Source organism: Culex quinquefasciatus, chromosome 3, assembly GCF_015732765.1.
Source record: "Culex quinquefasciatus strain JHB chromosome 3, VPISU_Cqui_1.0_pri_paternal, whole genome shotgun sequence".
NCBI classification, from domain to species: Eukaryota; Metazoa; Arthropoda; class Insecta; order Diptera; family Culicidae; genus Culex; species Culex quinquefasciatus.
In genome coordinates this window covers 2789517-2813525 of record NC_051863.1, presented here as the reverse complement: position 1 = coordinate 2813525, position 24009 = coordinate 2789517, and the positions used below count along the sequence as shown (strand labels likewise).

Genomic DNA, 24009 nt, shown 5'->3' with positions numbered 1-24009 from the left:
GCAAAGTGTAGACGCAACCAATCGCTCCCAAAAGTTAGGGGGTTGCTTAGGGGCCCAAAAGGCATCAAAATAACTTTGTTCTGGTATGATTTGATCATTTATTAAATTTTATATTACTAGAGCATTTGGTACGGTAAGTCCACGCATCCTTCCTCCCCTGTAGATTCTAAGAAATGTGATCCATTCTCAGAATCCTCTCTGCGGTAAACACAACGCAGTAGTGCTGGCCGCTTTAATTTTTCTAATTCATTTTCGGGTGTTCTCGGATGTACTGCAATTATTAATAATGACAAGAAAAGTGCTTGGGCGTAATCTATTCATAAGATTTTCCAGCATGCTTTCATTGGACTGGCTGCGTTTTGTTTGACTAGATTAGATTAGATTGGATTAGAAAAATGTAATTTATCGTCAAAGTACTGAAATATTTTTCTAAACAAAAAACCAAATTTGAGTCACAATTTTTAATGGAGCAAAATTACATGTTGCGCGATAATGCGGCAACTTGGAACTATTGCGATGCAACAAAGCAGAGTCGCGACACTTTAACAATGCACGCCGTGCATTGCGATGTCACACAAAGAATATAGCTTTCTATCAATGGAAGACTCTCATCGGGGGCGAGAATACGGCGTTGAAAACGAAAAGAGGTAAGGTACGATCGATTGTCCGCTGTCCAGCGCACGATGATTGGTTGAGGTTTAGGGTGGATGTTTGAATTTTAAACAGTTTTTTTAAACCACTTATGATTTTTTTAAGGATTAGTCTTAAAACAATATTTAGAACAAATATTTATCGGGATTTCAATGTGAAGATTTTCCATAAGAAATATTCAAGTTCAAACGATCATCAACTGCACCCACCCCAACCCGATCGACACTCACGGCGACGTCGTGACAACTTGGCGGCGCGCTCGCGACATGCGACGAACCCAGCAGAATCGATCGCTCTTTATGCTAAACCAGCAGCGTCGAACGAGCCAAGAGCAGTCAGCCAGTCAGTACGGTTCGAGCCGTCTGCGCGACCGGGTTAAAATCGAATTCTCAACTCACTTTGGAGCTCTTCGTCGTGTCGTTCGCCGTGTTCGCCTGGAGCGAGGCGAGTTTTATCTCGAGAACGAACGAAACCGAACAAAATAAAAACTCGCGAGCGAACGTTGGATTAACGAGTGGATTAGTGATTTTTTGATTTGTGTTTGGTGCTATCTGTGTGTTAAAATTTCACTAGTCGAAGCTGCCATCAGTGACGAAGAAGACTAAGATTATTGTGTGTAAAGTGTGTCCCTCCTCGGGGTCTGCCCCCTCTGCCATTTGGCGCAGATTCCTGTGGACCGCAAAGTCGCGATCGAACCGTGGATTACTCAACTCTCGAATATAATAGTGCAGCAATAATTGAATGTAAGTGAGAGATCTCGTCAAAACTGGTGTCGAGATTAGTTTTAACTGGTTGTTAAACAGAGGGGGCAATAAGTGGAAAATAAATATGCCCAACGTTTATGCAAATCCCCCCTCCAGGGCGGCAGGTTTACAACTGAAAAGTGCGCACAATCAAGAGGAAAATATTACGAAATTTGAATTTAATTAATTTTTCTCATCAAATCGGGAGATTCTCCATTCAAAACCGGGCTCATCTCTAACGAGCGCGTATAAATCTTTTATTGGTGCCTATTTGCAAATCAAAGAAAATAGACACCAACAAAACACACACACTTTTTTTTATTTGGAGGAGTTTTGAGAGTAAAGTGTGTGAGCGAACGGAGAAGTGAAGAAAAAAAAACACGATCAATTCCACTCCATTTGTGTGTGCTGTGTGGCTGCTGCTCGGAGAACTTGAAAATCAAGGAGAAAAAGGACGCCCACATTTTCCTCCGCGGCCTGCTGTTTGGATGTGCGGACCACGCGCAACCATGTGAGCCACCTTAGCAGCAGCAGCAGCAAACAGCCAACACCACCATCATGGCATGCTGATCGATCGAAACGAAAATGCGCTAGGGGTGTTTGGGGCAGATTTGTTGAAAAGTGGTGGAACTCATTGGGGACTGTGTGTCAGGGAGAATATTCAAATCTATCGTGAACAAATTATTTTACTAATTTTAAATATTGTTTTTTTTTGTGTTTTGTTCAATCCAACAGCTGAATATGAAATTTAAATCCAATCTTATATCTTTCTGATTTTTTTTATTTATGAAGAAAGTGTTATTTTTCTTTATTACTCTAATACAAAAATTTAAAAAAAAAATGCGCGAGTACACGGAAAAATATCAAATTCTCGAAATCGTGGATTAAATTCACGAATGCGAGAACCACGAAGGAATATGTTCACGTTTATAGTGCAAATGCACCATACTCATGAATAAATTCCTAAGTGGTTCTCACATTCGTGAACTTAATTCACAATTACAAGAATTGATTTTTTTCTGTGTAAAAATGTCAGCAAAAAATAATTTCAATATTACTTTTATGTATGAATAATTCTATACGGACGAATTTAACAGTTAAATAATTTGTTATGATTTTTGAAAAATCAGATTTTTCACATTCTGGTGGAAACATTATAAAAGACTTTTGACTGTTAATCAATTCTCTACAAAATTGGGCAATTTCCTTAAAATCTATTTTTGATATTTTGTTTTCTTGACTGTAACTTTGAAAATCCGAGTTATTGATTAAATCTTGGGATGTGATTTTTTGATTTTCCGATATGTGGTTTTCAGCAATGATGTAGTGTGTTATGAGAAAAAAAAATAATAGCTACACTCTTAAAAATCGTTTTTTTTTTATAAACAAAAAATTCAAAAAAACATATTTATTGATTTTTTTTCAATTTATTGAGAGGATCAAAAAGACAACTTTTGAGACACAGAGAAGCACGTACACTCAGAAAAAAGAGTTCCCAAAATTGTGAACACCCGTTCATGAAATTGAGAACCACGAACAAAGTGTTCAAATTCCATGGTACGACGATTTTGAGAACTCTTTTTTCTCCGTGTTTAAACAAAATTTACACTGATAAAATGTTTTGTAAATATCGTCAATAAAAAAAATCATTTTCAAGATTAATATTAATTGTTCAATCGATAAGTACGATCCTTTTATTCGATGAAAAGCACCGTTTTTTGGTGGCTTATGGCCTCAAGTGGATTGTTTTTTTAGAAAAAATATACTTTTTCAAATGGTGCTTATTTTTATCAAAATTTTGTCCGGATTTTTTATTTCACTGTTTATCACAAATAAAAACAATTGTTCAGACTCCTTTCGTATTTTCTTTTATATTATTAATTTTTAGTGGAACAAATGTGCCAACATTTGAGCTAAAGTTAAAAAAAAAGTTTTTTATCGGTCAGATACAGCCTTTCAAATCCACTATCTATCGGAAACTTTTTAAAAAAAAATACCATCCACTTTTTTTAGAACTTTCAAATTACGACTAATAATACAAAAGGGCGAGATAATGAGTCAAAAACTTGGGGTACAAAGTTTGTAAAAATCGAGTTTTTGTAATTAATAGTAAAATATTAAAATAGTATTTTTTTTTATCTGCGTAATATTTTTTCTGAAAATTCAAAATTATAACCTACAACTTTACCAGACACTGATTTTTGAAAGTTTTCATAGAACTTTTGTATGGACAACTCCCAAGCTTGAATGGGTACATGTATAGAGAAACCAATGATGCAAAATGGCCAATTTGGAAATAAAGAATCGACGGACAAAGATTCATGAAAAAAAATACATTTTTGGATTTAACATCGTATTTGCAATCAAAAAGCATCACCGAAAAAAATGATGGTTAAATTCATCAAGAAATGGTGACAGATTTTGCGTCAATATTGTGGTGAATATTCATAAGGTTCACATTTTTACACAGCTTTTAGGTAATATTACTCAAATAAGAGGTAATATTAACCTACAAAATTTTCAACATTTCAAAATTAAACTTTTTTTGCTGTGTATTTACATTAAATTTTGATAAAAGTGGACCATTTTCAAGTTATAACGAACTTTAATCTATTTTTTAGATCGTCTTTTTCACATTGTTGATCTGACTTTTCAAGGAACGAACAATTGAAATACATTTTCATTTTTTTAGAAAATCATATTTTTTTATTGAAATTATGCCTCCATCTATTTTTGTCCGTTCTTCTCTATGGTTCAAAAGGTGCCCTTTTTGGTTCTCTAAAGCAGCGATTCTCAACGGGGGTACCGGGGCTACTTGATTTACATGGTAGGGGGTACCAGCCTAGAAGAAGGTTGAGAATCGCTGCTCTAAAGCATATAAAAAATAAAACCAAATTTATTTCAATGCTTTTCCACGATTCATAATTTCAATAATTTAATAAGCCTTAATGACTAGGGGAACAAACACCTAGCAAGGTGAATATGGGAATTCATTTTTATTTATTTATTTATTTATTTATGTATTTATTTATTTATTTATTTATTTATTTATTTATTTATTTATTTATTTATTTATTTATTTTTTTATTTATTTATTTATTTATTTATTTATTCATTTTTTTCTCACTAAGCTCTAGCCGAGGTGAAGGTGCAATGTTTTAAAATTTGAAAGTTCACATAAAATCTAACAGAAAGTTTTGAAAAAATAAATGATTAAGTTTAATCAAATTGATTCCATCAATACAAGTTAAAAAAATATTTCTGCAAGTGAAAGTGAAGGTAGAAGTGGCAGCTGGCAAAAGTAAACCGATGGTCCAAAAGCCAAATCAATAAAAAATAACCTATCGCCATGGAAATGTTGATTTTTTTGTGTACTCAATTTTTAATCGAAGTAGGCGTTTTTGGAGAGTTAAACATGGTCCTGGTGCAAGTGAAATGATCGGAATTTTTTTCAATATTCATTTTAAAAGAACTTTTTTTTAATTTTTTTTGCCTTTTAAAAAAAAAAATCTTTTACTGATGGGTAAACCATGCATTTGGCCAAAATAAAAACTTCTGTGTAAAATCATTCTTTTTTTTGCTGTATAAAATTTGTTCTCAGTCTCAGATATATTTTAATCTATTTTTTACTGTAAGGGTGTAGTTGAATCTATTCTTATTTAACTATTAAAAGTCAGTTTTTATAATGTATTGAAACTCATCGGAAAAAAAATTCCCTTCAAAATTGTTGAGAATGTTCCCAAATTGACAGTATTTAAATTCAAGTAATTTTCATTGTTGATTTTTTGGCCATCTCTACCCGCCACCCATCCAGACCCAGCTCGCAGCAGCAAATCTGAACAAATTCTTATTTTTATAATGATGATGTAAATCTTTGGCGCTCGCCACATTGGGCCACAACTCTTCGTCACAGCACGCAGCCCCACACCGCCCAGATAAAGTGGCGAAAACATGCACACACACGTTCCGATATAATTAATTGTGGCCCAGAGAGAAAAATGGCGTTTGGTACCCACACTGCCAAAAATAATGCACACCGCACACACAATGGTGATTGGTTAATCGCCCAGTCCATTGAGGGCAAGAAGAGGGTGGGGAGGAGGTAATCGTAGCTAATTTTCTCCACGATTTGCGCGCGCGAGGGCTTCGAGGTCGGACCGTTTAACCCGTTCGCGCATCATCCTTTCGTTCATCATCGGCTCTTTGAGACTTTAATGCTTGGGTTTTGCCCTGAGGGCAAGTTACCAACAACAACCGGTCGGGTCCGGGAGATTAAGAATATTTACTCGGATATTGAAATAAATGCAGATATTCCATTCTGACGCCATTTGATAAGCCAACAACAACAACAAAGTTGCGCTCAAGGCTTTTAAAATTTGAGGCCCACTCAGGTTGAGCAACGACGATAGTTTTAAGTCTGCCAACCGTCGATGATCCGGACCATCGAGTTGGCAACACTTAGAACACCCCTCAGTTCAACTGAAACAAAATTGCTACAGTAAACCAGTTTCGTTCTTGACAAAGTGATTACACAGAAAAGTGCTCAATCTGACAGAAGCAATTAAGGAGAGACGCTCGCGAGATTGCAATCAGCTTATGGTAGGGCGCTGAAAAGGACCACTAATTTCGAAGGGACCACTGCAGCTCGATGTAATTACTTATCCGGGGTCCGGTTCCGGCAAAAAAAAACAACGCGAATCTGGTCCAGTTGATTTGTGGGTCTATGGATTAATTGGTTGTCCTTGCCCGAGGGGGGGACCACAACCGGACAAAAAAAAAAGGTGACTGCAACTGATAATAAAGTGTTTTGAAGGGATCAATGTCGTCAGCTACCGCTGAGCTGCAGGACAATCTTCCTTTGATGTTGAGCGATTTTTTTTGCGAGTAGTGAATGGTTTTTGTTGGGAGGAAACTTGCGAAGGATAAAGTTTTTTTTTGTAGGAAAAAGAGGTGGTCATTCATACAAAATATGATGAATGTTGCTCGTGATCAATTAATTGTTTATCTTTTTTCATTTATTTATGAAGATATGCTGGTACGTGTATTCGTAAAATTTAATTAAATATCACTTACATTAAAACGTGACTGGTATTTCTGATTTTAATGTTCAATGTTTAACACGTTTTAGATATTTAAAGGTGGACCAGACAATTTTTCAAAAATGTTCAAAATATACAAAACTCAAATAATACAAGACAGGGACACTACTAGAACTGAACATCAAACAAATATTACAGGATTTAGAATTTAGAAGGTTTAGTAGACAATTTTAGATATATTTCAAACAACTGTTCATATACATTTCAAATGTTACAGACCAAGTTCCTATAAAAAACTTTTACATAAGGCTTGAATAAGGTACTTAAGTATCACGATTCGTTCTTTACAAAATATCAAATGAGAGACATTCTGTTTTTCGGTTTTTTTGAACTGTGTTTATCAATATTTATATTTTTTTCAATATTTTTATCAAAGATTTTAACCCTTACAGTCCGAACGTCTGATGCGAGATACCGAAAAAACCTTAAAAATGCTGTATCTTTGGCCTCTTTTGGCCAAATAAGTTCGTTCACCCCTCAAAAGAACCAGACAAATCTCTATTTTCAAAGAAATCCGGAATCGGTCACTTGGCCACGGAGATATTCCGGAACCTAGTGGGGTAGGTTTTTGTCCGGGTATGCAACCCAATCTACAAATCATGATTATTATAATAAATTCTTCAGAAAAACCATCCCAATTTGCTCCAAGACCTATTTTGGACATATTAGGCATATTCCTTTGCTCCCGGACCTACGGATATGAATTGGCCACCCTTCCGGAACCGACTACACAGGATCGAATGTCGAATTCTACATCAAGTCTAATATGGCTTCCGAAATGTCAAACAACACTGATTTTGGCTAAGGAAATTCAAATTTGACATCCTCAGTACGTTCTGGTGCTATTTGGCCACCCTGCCATCAACCCGGAATATCCGTAAAATGGTTCCGATGGATCAATTTCGGAAAAATCACAAGTATACCTTCAAACATGTCAAACAACACTGATTTTTGCGCAGGAATTCAAATTTGACATCCTCAGTACGTTCTGGTGCCATTTGGCCACCCTGCCATCAACCCGGAATATCCGTAAAATGGTTCCGAAGGGCCAATTTCGGTCATTTCTCAAGTATACCTTCAAACATGTCAAACAACACTGATTTTGGCTCAGGAACTCAAATTTGACATCCTCAGTACGTTCTGGTGCCATTTGGCCACCCTGCCATCAACCCGGAATATCCGTGAAATGGTTCCGAAGGGCCAATTTCGGTCATTTCACAAGTGTACTTTCCGACATGTCCTTTTTCTGTAATTTTCATTTTTCTGTAATTTTTGTAGGAAAGGAGTTATTTGTAACAGCCTTATTACACTTCAAAATGTCACATGTTATGAATTTAATTTTTCTCGCTGATTTCTAACCCTCTACTGTGCAATTTATTTCGATTTTTCAATTTAAAGGTGATATAGGCAATTCGTTGTCCTATGGAAAACTTGACTTTTCTTATTTTACGTTTTTCTTTATGAAGTTTTAGTATTTTTAGGAGTATTTGTCTTGTTTAAAATTTTGTTAAACAATGTTTTTATATAAACCTACACAGAAAAAAAATCATGGTAATATTACATCTGGGAAGGGGTACATCTTTTATGTTAGAAAAAAGGTGTAATTTTACCTCTGGAAATGTGTAATTTTACCACTTTTCTGTTGTAATGTCACTTTTTCAGTCTAAATTGAGGTAAAATTACATCATAAAAGAGGTAATATTCAACCTTCCAAAATTAAAGCTTCCAAATTTACATTATTTTTTTCTGTGTAAACGATTCGCTTGTAAGTTACAACAAAGTGTTTCAAAGCAAAATCTAGAGCAAAACAAAAATTATTGCTACTTTACACGAATCGTAAATTTGTAAAAACATACGACGAGTGCTTAAAAAATTTAGTTTTGCAACGAGTTCCATACAACTTTTTTAGCAATTCGGGAAACACCCTTTGAACGGAATTGTAAGTCAAATGTGAGTTCGTCCTCACCAGCTTGAGGGATCAGACGTATTGTTTGCTCCAGTGCTTAGAAATCGATCTACTGTTAACCGTGCTTTGTTTGGTGACCTTGAGTTAGTGAATCGCACAATGGACTCGCAAAGTGTCCACACAAACTGTGTGAAGGTTATGTTCCCGGCAACGTCGAAGATGCCGACGGATGGTGAAATTGTCAACTTCCTTCGGAAGCAGAATTGGTCTCCAGATTTACTGATTGCGATGTTCCGGGCTCCCCGAGAACATTGCATTTACGTGAAATTCAAGTCAGAGGAGTTTTTCAAGGCTGCGTTGCTCGCGTGTTCCGCAGGTGATACTTTTGTCTATGGGAACAATGAAACGGTCAAAGTGTCATTCGCTTCAGCCCAAGGGAACTTCCGGTACGTGCGTTTGTTCGGACTACCAGTTGAGGTTGAAAATAAACACGTCATCAACGTCTTCAGCAAATACGGGAAAATACATCAAACGGTTCGTGAACGATATGGACCAGACACAGGATTTCCAATCCTGAACGGAGTGCGTGGAGTACACATGGAAATCTCGAAAGAGATTCCATGCCAGCTCCAGGTCAAGCACTTCCAGATCCGCGTGTTCTATGAAGGGATTACAAACACGTGTTTCTCATGTGGCAGCACGGATCACCTCAAGGTGGATTGTCCCAAACGGGTTTCCGGAGGAAGTCAAGCTTCCGGATCCAAGACGCCGTCGTACGCGGATGCGATGAAGAACCAGGGTCAAAGTCAACCGTCTCCCCAAGCCAATCCACTCGAAGTCGAAGAAGAAGCTGAAAAACGGGAAGAAGCTCAACCGGATCCGGATTTGTCGCTCAATGAGCTGCCTTTTGGTTCCAGTAACGACATCCCGGATGCGCCGGTGCCGAAGTTAAATGATGAATGCGACGACTGGAGTGAACAGGGTAGGTCGATCTCTAAGAAACGGCTCCGTTCCCAGCGACTACTTTTGAAGAAGAAGTCTGAAGGGAAAGAATCTGATTCTTCTCCCGAGAAGACGAAAGTACCGCGATCAGTACGAGTGACCGAAGAACAAGCCAAATTTGTGAGGGTTAAGTGATGTGACGAGCTTTATAGTTTTTAGTATCGTTGTATCGTATATTGTTTGATTTTGATACCCAAAATCTAAATAAATAAACATGAAAAAAAAAAAAAAACATACCTATAATATGGTCTATCATTAAAAAAAAAAATGTGATTAGTCAATCCACCGTTAAAATCAAAACAATGTTGAAAAATATTGCTTTTCGAAACAAGTGCTGAAAAGTATTTCTATTCGAATCTGTTATTTTTTATAGAGAACAGTAGACTATTTCAGCGATTCAGAGTGACAGGAAAAGTAAGTAGTTTCACGACGGAATTGCAAAAATAAAAATTATATCACATGAAAAAGCTAAATTATCAAGCACAAGATATTATGAAAATTTAAGGTATCTTCTCCGCGTCCCACTGATTTTGGGGATACAAACTTGCGACAAGCAATGTAAGTTTTTGTGCAGGAATTGTTGCTTTTTTGTGAGCTTATGAATTTCACCGTTGGAAAGGTAAATTGATTAAAAATGTAATTGTTAACATAACAATTGCGAAAAAATTCCATCCATAAAAAGAAAATTCAGTTTACCCGGTTTTCAATTTTTCAAAATTCAACTTTTTTTACTGAGTATTGAGGTTTAAAATTAACAGATTCAATTCAGGAAGCATTTTCACCATTTTTAGAAGTTTCTTACCCATAATAAAGATTTTCAGTATGCTGTTGATCACCGGAAGTTAATTAATTTATTTACTTTTTGAGATTTATCGATGAAAGCTATTTAAAAAAAGTGTGGCTGTCATGCCATGGCACACTTTTCTAAATGTTGGTACCATTGCGTGATTTTGACATTTCCGGCGTGCACCATTCGTAACGCCATTTTTGCTTAAAAATCTGGATAGCAGGCTATATAACGAACAAAATCATTAATGTTCGTCATGAATTAAATTCATAAATACCTGAATTTTTATTCACGATTTCATGAACGAAATTCATGACTTCTCCGAGAAACAGGATTAGAGATGGCGAATTTCTAATCGATCGATACTCTACTAATTCTAGATTTGTTATGCAAATCCTGCTGAAAATTAATATTTTCATTGAAATACATTTCAAATTCCTTGATTTAATGATTAAATATAAATGTACCCAAACTGAATAAACAGGGTTGGACAAATGTTAAAGAAAATCTTTTTTAATTATATTCGGCCATCAACTAAATAATCTATAAAACAAAATCCCATTCATTTCGAGCCTTTTGCGCTTTACAGCTCCCATTATAATGCCATAAAACAGAATGAAATAATCCTTTCAGAACTTTACGACACGGAAAACAGGATTGAACCCCTCCATTACCCAGGATTAAGCCGCAAATTGCGCGTCCCAAAAAAGGATCCGCGCGGCCAGTGCTTGATTAAACAGGTTCACGGGGGTTGGACACTTTAAATCTTGGAGCGCGTGCTCGCACATGTTGTACCTGGACTAGATTGTAGTTCTAACGAGTCCCAAAAATGGAACCGTGCCTGAAACTGAATACTGATGTAGGAGCGAACTTTGTGACGACAAAGCGACTATTCCGGCGCGCCGATTGAATTCCCTCGCAATCAATATCGATTGGTCATAAAGTCGGGGGGAGAATATCCCTTGAGAACCTCTTTTTAAGTGATTCCGATGAATGAATTCCCATTGTGCGTGGTGCGTTCGTTTTTAATTGTGGGCCGACCATAAAAACTAGTCGCGTTTACTACGTGATGATAATACGAAGAAGGGGCGCGCACACATTTGGTACTGTAGTTGGGATTGGGTCGATGAGCTTCAGCGAGCGAGATCACACGCGATCATCGACTTAAGCAGCTCAGGTCCAGACGGTTGCGTGATTAAGCCAAGTTCGTGTCGTGGACGGACAAGGCGTATTGTTTGTCTCGTTCATGAAAATTAATTAAGAAACCCGAGGCGACGATGACGACGACGTCGGTTCAAATTTGAAATCACTTTACGTTTAATTGATAAATTCCAGAATGTCTCTCTCAGAAGTGGGTGCTAATTCAAACATTTGCATCTTTCGTCTTTTTCAGGATCTCCTGCCGGCCGGACGTCGCCAGACGTGGCGCCACCACCATGTGGCCGGATTGGACCTGAAGTGCGCGGCCACTGCCTGTATGACCCCATTTGTCCCCTCCCGAAAAAGAAAAACAGAGATCCCCCTCGAAAAGGCGCAAAACACTGGCCACGAGCCGTTGCAATCCGTGTGATTTATGAACAAAAAAGAAGAACAACAAGAAGTGATCACAACGCGGATTGGTTCGTGCAGTTTGAGAAAAAAAAGAAGAAGATATTCGCAAACGCCTGTTTGTTTTGCCAAGTAATTGATTTATTTTTCGCTCTGGTGTTTAATTAGGCATTATCGTTCTATATTTGGGGTGGATGAAAAAATAAAAAAAACCGCACCACAAAGGAATATAAAAACCGATAGTACGTTCGAAACCAGAAGGAAGAAACCCACAGTCACCGACGGTGACAAAGTTTTGGAAACGAAAAAAAAAGTGCAGTGCAGTGGCACGTTTGTACCGCAAAGTGTGGTTTAAGTGAGTCAGTTTAGTGCATCGAGTTACCCAGTGATTGAGCCGGAAGCTCCCTAGGTCCCCACAAATCTAACAGTCGTGACAACTTCCATGTGAGGAATCAACCATTGAAGGCAAGTTGAACTTTTCAAATTATTCCAAATTAAATTCAAATTCGAAAAATAGACAAAACAAAACCATCTGATAAACCATCGTATGCAAATGAAGTCACGTACTCGAATTTTGGTCACACTTCCGTTTCCTTGAGATGCGTTCGACGACCTCTTTTGGGAGTTCTGAACGACACAATGGTGTCTTGGTGTCTTGAAGACTTTCTTCCGTGCACGCCACGTAAGGTCGACCAGCCCAGGTTTGGTTTACAGCTATCGAGTACCCCCGAGAAGTTATACGGTCGACGTGCGACCTGATTGAGCCGAAAATAGAAGGTAGTTAGTCGACGACTAACCAGACTACAGTGACCCTCGAAACTTGAATCTTATTAAAATTTCAAACAGTTTTTACTCCACTCCGATTCAAATTCCTAGGAGTACTGTACCAAACTAAATGCAACTTAGTTGAAAGACGGTGAAGAACGGTCACGTTACGCAGGTGGCTCGACTTAGAGACGTGCGATTTGTGAATGAAGTGGCGGCGAGTGGTGGTGTCTGGCGAGAAATTAGACATTAGAGACCATTTGCATGAGAATGCAGCAGCAGCCAGTGGGGTTGAGGAAGTATCTACTTGGGAATGCAATCAGCAGGGGCGATTGACAGTTTTGGGACACCGAACGGAGGATGGCGTTGAAATGTGACAGACAGATAGGATTTTTTCGAAATGTTTAAATAAGCTTATATTAACAATTATTAAATTTAACATTTTTTTTTTTTTAACTGTTTCATGTTTCGTCGGCTCTGGGAAAAAAATCAAATTCCATGCTTATATTTCAAGCAAAACAATTCTCTAAATTCTTGGACTATTTAACTGTTAGGCAAAAAAATTTTTGTCAAGATGCATTCAATTTTCAATATATGATTCCAAATAAGGCTGTTACAAATATTTTTTAAAGTTTATGTCCAGCGACTCTGGCCAAAGTCGAGTGAGGGGATATAAAAAATGAAATTGGAAGTATGGGTTTCAAAATATTAAAAAAAAGTGTTATTACAAAATGCTTTATACATTACAACAGTAATTTTACTGTTAAAAATTTGCACAATTTTATTAAATTCATGGAGAAGTATTTTCTCAAAAGTTTTACGTTTTTCCTATCTGTGTCTCTTATATCAAAATTTCTTAAATGTCAAATGTGTTAAATGTGCTCAATTAGATTATTAATTGGAAACCTAAAGGTTTTACAATGTATACTTAAATTTTCTAATCGATTGTACAATCATTGTCCAAGAAAATATTTATTTTTAGAACAACAATTCTATTTAGAAAGAAATTTAATCTGTATCTTGAGAAGAGATATCTGATCGCTTTGGTGTTTTGGGCAAAGTTGTTGGCTAAGATTAAGATTGTTCGAACAAAATTGAAACACGGAAACAAATGCCCTTTTTTAATTTGACTTTCATTACTAAAATCTGAGTTCTTAAATAAATATTTTCTTAATTTTCGTATTTTTATGTATTATGGGACCGGACAAGGCATTTTTGCGTTAGAGCTTAGGATGGTGCAAAATATATGAAGTAATTGTCTGCTCTACATCTTTGTAGAACATTGTTACACTCTAAAAAATAATCCTGCAAAGTTAGAAAAAACGCGAAATTTTAAAATGAAAAATTTTGTTCTAAATGAAAAAATGACCCTTCTGGTTCAATGTAGATTCGAAAAGTACATTAAATTTCCCATAAAATGACATGTTCCAAAAATTTTTTCAGTCGAGTAACGGAAAATGGGAGAATTTTCAAAACGTTTTTAGTGTTTTTTTTTCGATGAAAAATACGTTTTTTTCGGAATTCTGAGTACGCCTTCAAATCAGGCGTCTAATTTTACATAAAAGTCCCTTTGACACCAAATTTCTATCTCATCACCGTGTCAGGCTGCAAATTATTGAAAAATACCTCTTTTTTCGCATGTTCAAAAATTGAAGGGGTCGTACCGCCCCTCCGTCACGAGATATCAAAAAACGGACCTCGGTTTCGTGATCAGGGACAAAAGTTACCCCTTAAGACAAAGTTTCACGCAAATCGAAGAGGGGCCAGGGCAACTTTTCCCGATTTCGTGTGAGTTGGTAGAGAATGACCCATTTTCAGATGATTTTTTAATAAACTTAAACTAAAAATTAGTTTTTGCAATTTAAAATTATTTATGAAAAACAGAAAAAATCCTGAAAAAGAACTTTTGTCAATGCCATCTAATACGCCTTCATTTTTCAACTCGATTCAATTTAAATTTTCTGTGGAATTTTCTGCTCTTTTTTTCTGCGTTTGGCTACGCTCCATAGAAAAAAAAATCTGTTGTATGGAAATTGTCCAGATTTGAAAGATATGACGAAAAAAATATTAAACAATATTTGCGAAAACAGACTTTTTGCAGTTTTGTACATAGAAAATTTTCTAAAAATTAAAATTTCAATTTAATACACCCTGATTTTTCGGGCCAATTTCGAAAAGGAGGGTGACAAAAACATTAAGGGGTTTACATACATGTAGAAAATCACAAAAAAAAATTATTACGGAAAATTTATTAAATCAACTTAAAAGATGATTTTCAATCACTCCTGAAAGTTTCTTGAAGATATTTCATGATTAAAATGAGTAAGAGACGATTTAAGCAGTGTCACACGCGATATCACGAGATGGTATAGATCAAATTGGCTGAAATTTGGGGTGAAGACTACCAAGACATATTCCGTGTGCATGACGAAGCCCGATTTTGAAATTTTGCATTTTAAAAAAATACAAAAATCAAAACCTGACGATTTTTGATTTGAAAAACATAAAAATATTTTTTACTTTTTAAAAATGAGCTTTTTAAAAATCGGCCTTTGACATGCACAGGGGCCCGGTTTAATGAGTCTTCAAAATTTTGAGCCGATTTGGTCAAGGCAATGTTGAGATATCGAGGCACCCATTTTTTTTTAAAAGGCTAACTTCATATAGCTGTATCTCGGCAATGATACAACCAAATGTCTTCAAATTTATTTTGATGAAAGTTAAATTTTAATATCCTGAAAACAGAATTAAAAAGAAGTTTAAGTTTGTGCTCAAACCAACCTCTGACATTTTTGCTGATTTACATGTATGTAACCCTTAAATGAAATTTGTACAAGCTTAGGCTGGTTTTTTCTCTCTTCTTCAATATTGAAGAAGAGAGCTCCTCTAAACATTGTTTTTTATCAAGCAAAACTTATTTACAAAGGTTATCGATAGCAAATTTGGCATCCCAATTAAAAAAAAACGATCTACTGCTTTAAAAATTATGTGTTATTTTTGTGGCAATTGTAGATATTCTAACAGAAGTAAAGCCAAAGCTAATTTTATTTTAAGTTTTAAAAATCCATTATATGAATAATTTTCAGTAATGTTTAGTCATTACTAACTTGAACCAATCATCAGAATTTGATGTTCAGCTGCAGTCAAAAGTTTACACAGTTTTGAGAAATTAATGAAATATTTTTTTTGTCAAATAGGAAATGTTTGAAGAAAGGGATTTGTATTATTGTGGTCTTTTGACAACAGGACTTGCTCAATTTTCCAACCGCATTTCATCACTTTCTAAATAAACGATCAACCATTTTTGATAACATCAAAACAACTATTTGAATACAATGTAAACATCGCGTAAGGCAGTTGTCAATTTATATATCAAATTAAAAACTGAAATTTCAACTGACATAATGCCCAATAACGACGAACCCGAAACATTCATATCTGCGTGCGCTCAAAGATAATTGACATTTGATTGTCCCCGGTCCTCGTAGACCCGTGTGCAAAAGGTTGTATTACACTGAGCTGCCTTTTTACTTCACCGGTTGCAACAGCCAGCAGACCGTCGTCGATACCGCATATTGTCTACAGATCGTAAATCATATCCCATTTTCGACTAAACCGATCAATCTGTAAAAACCGTACTCCATACTCGTGTATATGCATATCAGATTACCTCCTGGTAACATATTTAGCATAACATGTTTTACAATGGTTTTGAAACTGAACTGAGGTCCCCTCCCCCTACTTCGTTCCACCTCCTCTGGACCACCTTAGAATCTCTTTAACATTTAGCTCTTTCGTGAAATAATAACAATTCCTAATAAGAAAAAATAACTCACACATACTCACCATAACCCTTCACGTGCTCACTTCAAACTTAAGCCGAAGCCCTTTCTTTCGCTGCTCTCTGCTCTGGAAACCGGCCTCGGACTATGCATATGGTAAATTGATATTAATAATATATGCTTAGATTGAGCCTCAACGTATCGCGTACCAACTGCATTACACACACTCTTTCTCCTCCCTCTTTCATTCAAGCAGATCCCACCGATATATTTATGTGCAGCTTGGGCTGTCTTTTGTTTGGCAACACGATGCCCCCGCTTCAGAAAAAAAGGCAGTGAGAAAAACGCTGTCGAGCATATGTTTTCCTATAGCTAAGACACCCCGAGGTGGTCCTGTCGAAATAATCGCACTCGCGCCCTTTTACGGGATCACCACCTCGAAAAGTCGAGTGCCCAATTCCGGTCCTAGAACCTTTTCCGTCAAGTTCTGGGCCACCCAGCAGTGGTATCGAGCCGTAACTCTCAATGAAGCATAATTATGATTTATAATATCGATATTTTATGCACAATTTCAATCACCTCCGAGCCAGCCGAGCTAGCACTCGCAGCACTAGTGGTAGTGCTGCGGTAGGGCTAAGAACGGAAAAAATATGACGATGACGACAGGCGAACAAATTGTACCGTGAGAATGAACGATTTGATGCAAAAGGGCCTAACGTGGCCGGGCCAACACCACCAGAAGGCAGCCGATGATCGGTCGTGTTGTGCTCGACGCTTCGATTCGCATAATCAAGTGGGTTCACCTCTGCTGGCTTCTTTGCTTGCGGTTTGGAGCGATACGATAGAACACGGCCTGCAACGACGAGGGGTTGTGCGATGGGTTGGTTCTTGGTTTTATAAAATTTTTAACAAGTTTTACAATAAAACTGTGTAATTTTTTTTTAATGTATCTAGGAGTTGGTCTTAGATAATTTGTTCATCAAGATTTTTTTTAAATTTAATTTTTATATGATAGTTTGGACAAAACTACAATGATTTCATTTTGTTTGTAAGGGACTATCCATAAACCACGTGGACACTTTTTTTTAGATTTCAACAATTTTTTTTTAAACTAAGGCCGTTGCAAATATTTTTTGAAGTTTATGTCCCTCGACTCTGACCAAAGTCGAGGGAGGGGAGGAAAAAAATTGAAAAGTGTAAAAATTGAAATTACGAGCCATGGTTTCAAAATTTTAATGAAAAAAGTGTTTTAAAATGCATTATACACCTGTTCAGTTGTTTTGCCATTATTAGTTTCCAAAACATATAAGTATTGACGAAAATTTTATTTTTTGCGAAAAATAAAATCTTTGCGGTGCTGTACATTGGAATTTCATAAAAATTCAAAACATTTTTAAACAAGCTAAAACATGCTAAATATGATTATTAATGCAGAAAAATGCATTCTAGATTGTTTTCAGTTGATTAGACTTCAATTTAATGGAAATTTTGAATTTTTTTGGAAACATTTTTTTTGCCCCCTGATTTTTAGGGGGGGCGGCGACATAAACTTTGAAAAATATTTGCAACGGCCTAATGATTTTTGGAAAAAATCGAAGATATTGTCAAAAAATATTTATGATGTATAATCAAATGCAAACGATTAATACTTTAAAATTTTTGATCAGGTGTAACGTTTTCAATACATAGGCATTTTTGATGGTTAATTCGAAAAATGTTTTTTTTAAATGTTGAATATTTTTGCTATTAGAAATAAAAAATATTTTAAAATTTTAGAATCAAGAGTGAACTTTTGAAAGGCCTCACCAACTTTGGCAACATTAAAATTTTGATTTGGATTTTTTTCAATTACGAAATAATGTTAATTGAAAAGAGCAGCTAGTTAAACGAAAAAAATATTTAAAACTTTGAAAATCGATCCAATGATTAATAGGTGACTGACACAAACTATTTCTTCAAAAAATGTAAACAAGGTTCAAACTAAAAATTATTGGAGTTTTTTTCAAAAACATTCAGGGTATTTTTCCTTTATAGGGTATTTTTAAATTGCATAACATTGAACATTTATCGAAAACTGTGCCTTTTAGGCTGATGCAAATATTTTAAAATGTATTTTACACTAGTTCAGTTGCTTTGCAATTATTAGTTTTCAAAGAATGTAAGATTTGACGATAACAAACATTTTAGCGAAAAAAAACTTTTTGCGAAAATAAATATCGCAAATTTTGAAAAATTCTAAAGATTTTTTAATCAACCCAAACATGTTGAAAATGTTTCTAAACGCAGGGGAATGCATTTCAAATTGCTTTCAGCTGATTGCAGTTCAAATTCCATTGAAATTTCGACATAAACTTTAAATAAAATTTGTACCAGCCTAACAAGAAAAGGTTTGACAATATTTTTAATTTATTGAAAAACTCACCTTTTTTTCTAAAAAAAAAGGTTTTCCCAGTCCAGATTTAACACCATCTCTAGTGTAAAAGATGCCGTTTTTAGTACCCTAAAAAATTTCAAAAAAAAGATTCGAAAGATTTTTAATCTTTAATCTTTAAAAATATCTAATTGAAATTGAAATACAATTATTTATATCAATTTAATTCTGAAAATTCTCACTAATCTAATACTTTGCCGAATGCACCAAATCGATTTTCTCAAGATACAGTTTCTTGAATATTTACATGAAACGAAACTATTGGCACTACGCCCCCCGGGGCATGGCCTTCCTCTAACGTGGGATTTCTGCTCCAGCGCCTCTGACGAGACAGGAGAAACCGGGACCGACGTTTTACTTCACCATCCGATAGAAGCTCAGTGGATAAGGCGGGAATCGAACCCGCGTCTCACAGCATCATTGGGATCGGCAGCCGAAGCCGCTACCCCTGCGCCACGAGACCCACCAATTTTGTATGATCAGCCCGCACAATTGTATGGAACCTTGCATGGAAAAACTAATGATACTAAATGACTTCTTTTGACATAAAACTTATCCAAAAAATCAATAAAAAAATACAAAATTTTGAGTCTTGAAAAAGTTTTCTAAAGAATAACTCTTCATGCCATAGCATGGCATAGGCATCAAACCAAAGTCCAAAATTTTCGAATATGTGAAAAGCCTTGCAATTATATATAAAAAAAAACTAAGAAAAACATTGAAAAATAATTTTAAATTAATCCAAATGAGCAATTCTCTGAGATTTCGGTCATTCGATTTTTTTGTATTTTTTAATCCGGCTTAAACTTTTTTGGTGCCTTCGGTATGCCCAAAGAAGCCATTTTGCATCATTAGTTTGTCCATATAATTTTCCATACAAATTTGGCAGCTGTCCATACAAAAATGATATATGAAAATTCAAAAATCTGTATCTTTTGAAGGAATTTCTTGATCGATTTGGTGTCTTCGGGAAAGTTGTAGCTATGAATACGGACTATACTGACAAAAAAAATTTAAACGGTAAAAAAAATTAATGATTTTTTATTTAACTTTTTGTCACTAAAACATGATTTGCAAAAAAAAAAAAACACTATTTTAATTTTATTTTTTATGTTTTAGGGGGCATAAAATGCCAACTTTTCAGAAATTTCCAGGTTGTGCAAAAAATCTTTGACCGAGTTATGAATTTTCGAATCAACACTAACTTTTTTCAAAAAATCAAAATATTGATCGCAAAAATTTTTTTACTTCATTTTTTGATGTAAAATCAGATTTGCAATCAAAAAGTACTTTAGTGAAATTTTCATAAAGTGCACCGTTTTCAAGTTATAGCCATTTTTAGTTAACTTTTTTGTAAATAGTCGCAGTTTTCCATTTTTTTAATTAGTGCACATGTTTTCCCAATTTTGAAAAACATATTTTTGAAAAGCTGAGAAAATTCTCTATATTTTGCACCAAAAAGTTTCAGACGGATTAAAAAATACAAACATTCAAATTCAAAAAAAAGATCGATTTCGTAGAGAACTGCTCAAATAATTTGTTAAACCCCAATTTTAAAACTGATCTTTTTTTTATTTAACATTTAAATATAAAGGCTGGAAAGCATCAACACCATATTCCAGTCAGAGCTTATATGTTTTAGCTCTGTTAGTCTTTTGTAATGTGATATTTTAAAAAAATTATTAACTTGTTTGAATAATATAATATGAAGAAATATTAGCAAATTCTGAAAAGCTTGCTACCAAAACAACAATAGGACCCCTCGACTCGCCGCCAAAACCCAATAAAGAACGAACGTGGCAGAGCATAAAAAGATTGCTGGCTTCTTAAAAGTCATAAATAATGCTAAAATAACACACTGCTGAGAGCCGCGCAACAAGAGCAACCGAACATGAAACCACGACCAGCAGAGCTCAGAATTGGAAAACTTTACATGGAAAGTCGCTCCGTGTCGTGACGATCGTTCCTCTTTGGCGACTTTTCGACTTAGAACGTTCGCGCGTTCAGCTAATGATAGTGTTCAGCAGTAAAGGCTTCAATCATCAGCGGGTGCGTTTTACGAGGAGACAAACTTCGACAGGAAGTGGTTCACGAGTTTGGTGTTTCGCCCAAATTCTGGTTTGGCGGATTCTCAATGACGGCTTTCTCACAAATCAAACAGCCGTCGACGTCGTCATCCGCTGCCCTATTATGTTCACACACTCCAACTCGGGCTTGGCGCTTCATTTTAGTGAGGAGGAACAAAAAAAAACAGCTATTGGCGACGGGGGTTATTTTTCAAAGAAGAAATAATACAAGAGAAAAACACACACACTTTGTTTCGAGTGTTCGCTAAAGTAATTAGTGGGCGATGGTTTTGTGCTTCCCGAAAGCATAAAAAGAACATCAAACTGTACGTCTACGAGTCAGTGTGTAAACACACAAACAAACGCGCAAGCCAATCGAGTGGTTCGAACTCAGCAATTATTAGTTTTTTTTTTCACACTCGCCAAAGTTGAGTTGAAACCGCCTTTTAAAGGTTCTTAGTGTCCGGAGGTTCCTGATCCGCTATGGTTCGGCCGAGTTGAGCGAACTGCCAATGACCTCTCCTGCTAATTTCACTCTTTCCTCGAGCGCACCTTGTCAGAGTACGGCGGACTTTAAGTTTCGGCGGACTCAGCGCAAACTTTAAGATTGGCAGCGGCATGTCACGCCCACTCCCGGGGTCCGGAATCAACTCATTCAACACTTTTGGGTCGGACGACGGTGTGTGATTCATGACTGATGCGCGCGACACTGAGTAGCGACTTTATTTTGACAAAACTTAATTTTTAATCGCATCAAACAAGTGATCCGATCGTGAAACGGTGGGCAGTTTGACGGTTCTAAAGAAACAGGTTTGATCGTCCCACACGCGACGAAACTTTGTACGTCACGTTAGAGATATGCACCTTCTACTCAATAACTCAACTTCCGAACAAAATCCCACCCAGTTCAGCACCGCCCTAACCGACCTTGATGAAGACTTAGCATATACATCAGAGGGAGAAAAACCACGACCAACCGCACTAAATGTGTGGAAAAGGTCATCCCGCATCTGCCTTTCACCTTGTCGCTGCACCTTTCAGTGGTCCAACTACTGCGCGCCCGCCTGCGTCCCCCAGATGGTCCAATCAACTCTTTTCGAACGTCCCCCCCCTCCAAGGTCGTCCGTCCCAGGCGTTAATCGTCTTAAAGTCGCGTCGATTGACTGCACACACCGACCGGTCGAAGGGGTAGGGCTCGATCGAAAGGGTGAGTGAGTTAAATTTGGGTGCAAGTTGATGGAATTACAATATGCATCCAAATCTAACAAGCAAATAAATTTTTGTCTAAATTTTCAAGAATTTTGACTTTTGAGGCACTTGACTTTTTTTAATCTCAAAATACCAAAAAAATCTGAATCTGGCGTATTAACATAACACATCTTGTTTTATGGAATTTGATTCTTTCCCTCCGTTTAAAATTTGCGCAAATAAATTAAAAGCAGAAAATGGATTCACTTTTGAAATTTTTAATATTTGATTGTTTGCCATATTATTGCCTACCTTACAGAGAGAAACTTTACAATCACTCAAAATGAAGTATGGACATTTTTTTAAGTAGAATCGATTTTTTTTTTAATAATCTAAAAACAATACTATTTAAAATGTACCCCAACAAAAATAAATAAATATTTACCCTCTAATGCCCACATTATTTTTCGTTTTATTTTTTATTTTTCCCTTGTTAAGAAGGTCAACTTTTCTTGTTTTATGTTTTTCTAGATTTATTTTAATATTTTAATATGCATTTATCTTTTCAAGTTAATGTTTGTTTCTGATGATAATTTTTCCCATAAAATAATTTTTATTGAGTTCTTTTCGGTGATGGGACCTGATTAGGACCGAGTCGGCTTTTTGATTACATGTTTCATAGGACTAAGAATAATTAATTTTCTGATGATATTTGGCTTTTTCTATCACCTCTTTTTTAGAATTTTCATGTTTTTACATCCACTTTAGCAATTTTTGCATGTTTTTAATTTTTTTTGTATAGAATGATACCATTATCACTATAATTGTAAAAATATGTATGGAAGAAATTCTGGGACAATACAAAAATAACTGCATATTTATTTCTACATAAAAAATTAAAATTTTAGTGAAAAAAATACAATTTTCAAAAAAAAAAAGTCAGAGTCACATGAACCACGTCCAACTTCCTATCATTTAATTTTGTTAAATTTAAATAATTTATCTTTCCAATGTTTTTTAAAGATAAAAAAGGGTTTGTACAATCAACTTTTGGCGAATTTAAGATCCAAGCCACGCTTGGGTTATTGAGGGTTAAAAACAAAAATCAAATCTGGTATCACATTTTTTTTTTGTGAGAGTAAATTTCAGAAAGAATAAATCAATGTTGTCATTAAAAAAAGTGTACATATATGTTCATCTTCAAAAATAATCCAATGACTGAAAAAATGCTCTATAATTTTTAAGAAAACCAGACTGCATAGCAAAATTGAAGAGTTGCAGAAAATTTTAAATTGAGTTTGAGACACAATAAATTTTCTTCACGTAGATATTCTAATCACCTAAATTGTTTTACTGAAGACAACTTAGAAACTATTGCTTCAATTTTAATTTTTTAAACAATCAAATTTTTGTAAAATTTTAGAAATCTTAAAAATCAAGCAAAACTTTTCAAATTGGTCAACATTTGAGTTTAATTTATTTGGGGGTACATTTTCAATATTTTTGAAAAATCATAACTTTTTCAAAACTTTGTATCTTTGTGATTTTTTGTTCACTTTTCACTTATACACATAAATAAATAAATAAATAATAAAAGCATAAAAAAATAAATTAAAAAAGGATTACCGTTATTTTGCTGTCACAAAAATGCTTTAAATTTGTTTAAAAATTTGAAAAACGGAGATTTTTTTTTTTTCTAAGGCTTCATCCATAAAGAACGTCAACGTCAGTCAAATTTGTCTTCATTAGAACAAACAACTTTGTTGAAGACACCAAATCAATTGAAACCCCCGCGTCGTTGTACATAGGGGGATGGCGTCGCTATTTTAGACCACGTTTTCCACCTTTTCTCATTGAAACCGACTACTTCGACTTCATTTTGCTGGGCGAGATAGGACGCCGTCTATTTTTAGACGATGACTCAGCACTTTTCCACTCTTGTGCTTAAAAAAACCAGATGGCAGCACGATGTAACGCCACGTCCCTATTTCGTAGAATATTGAAATATATTAATGAAAAGAGTAGAAATCTCTCTCCCGCC

At 35.6% G+C, this 24009-nt stretch overlaps 1 protein-coding gene across 2 annotated transcripts in view; it reads left to right on the top strand.

Moving 5' to 3' along the window:
• Positions 1-989: 989 nt before the first annotated feature.
• LOC6039009 (FH2 domain-containing protein 1) overlaps positions 990-24009 on the top strand; it is a 91920-nt gene continuing 68900 nt past the window's right edge. For both annotated transcript variants that reach the window (XM_038266378.1, XM_038266377.1), the window contains exons 1-2: positions 990-1394; positions 11582-12201. The gene's annotated coding sequence lies outside the window, so the exon portion shown is untranslated. The remainder of the gene's footprint in view (positions 1395-11581; positions 12202-24009) is intronic.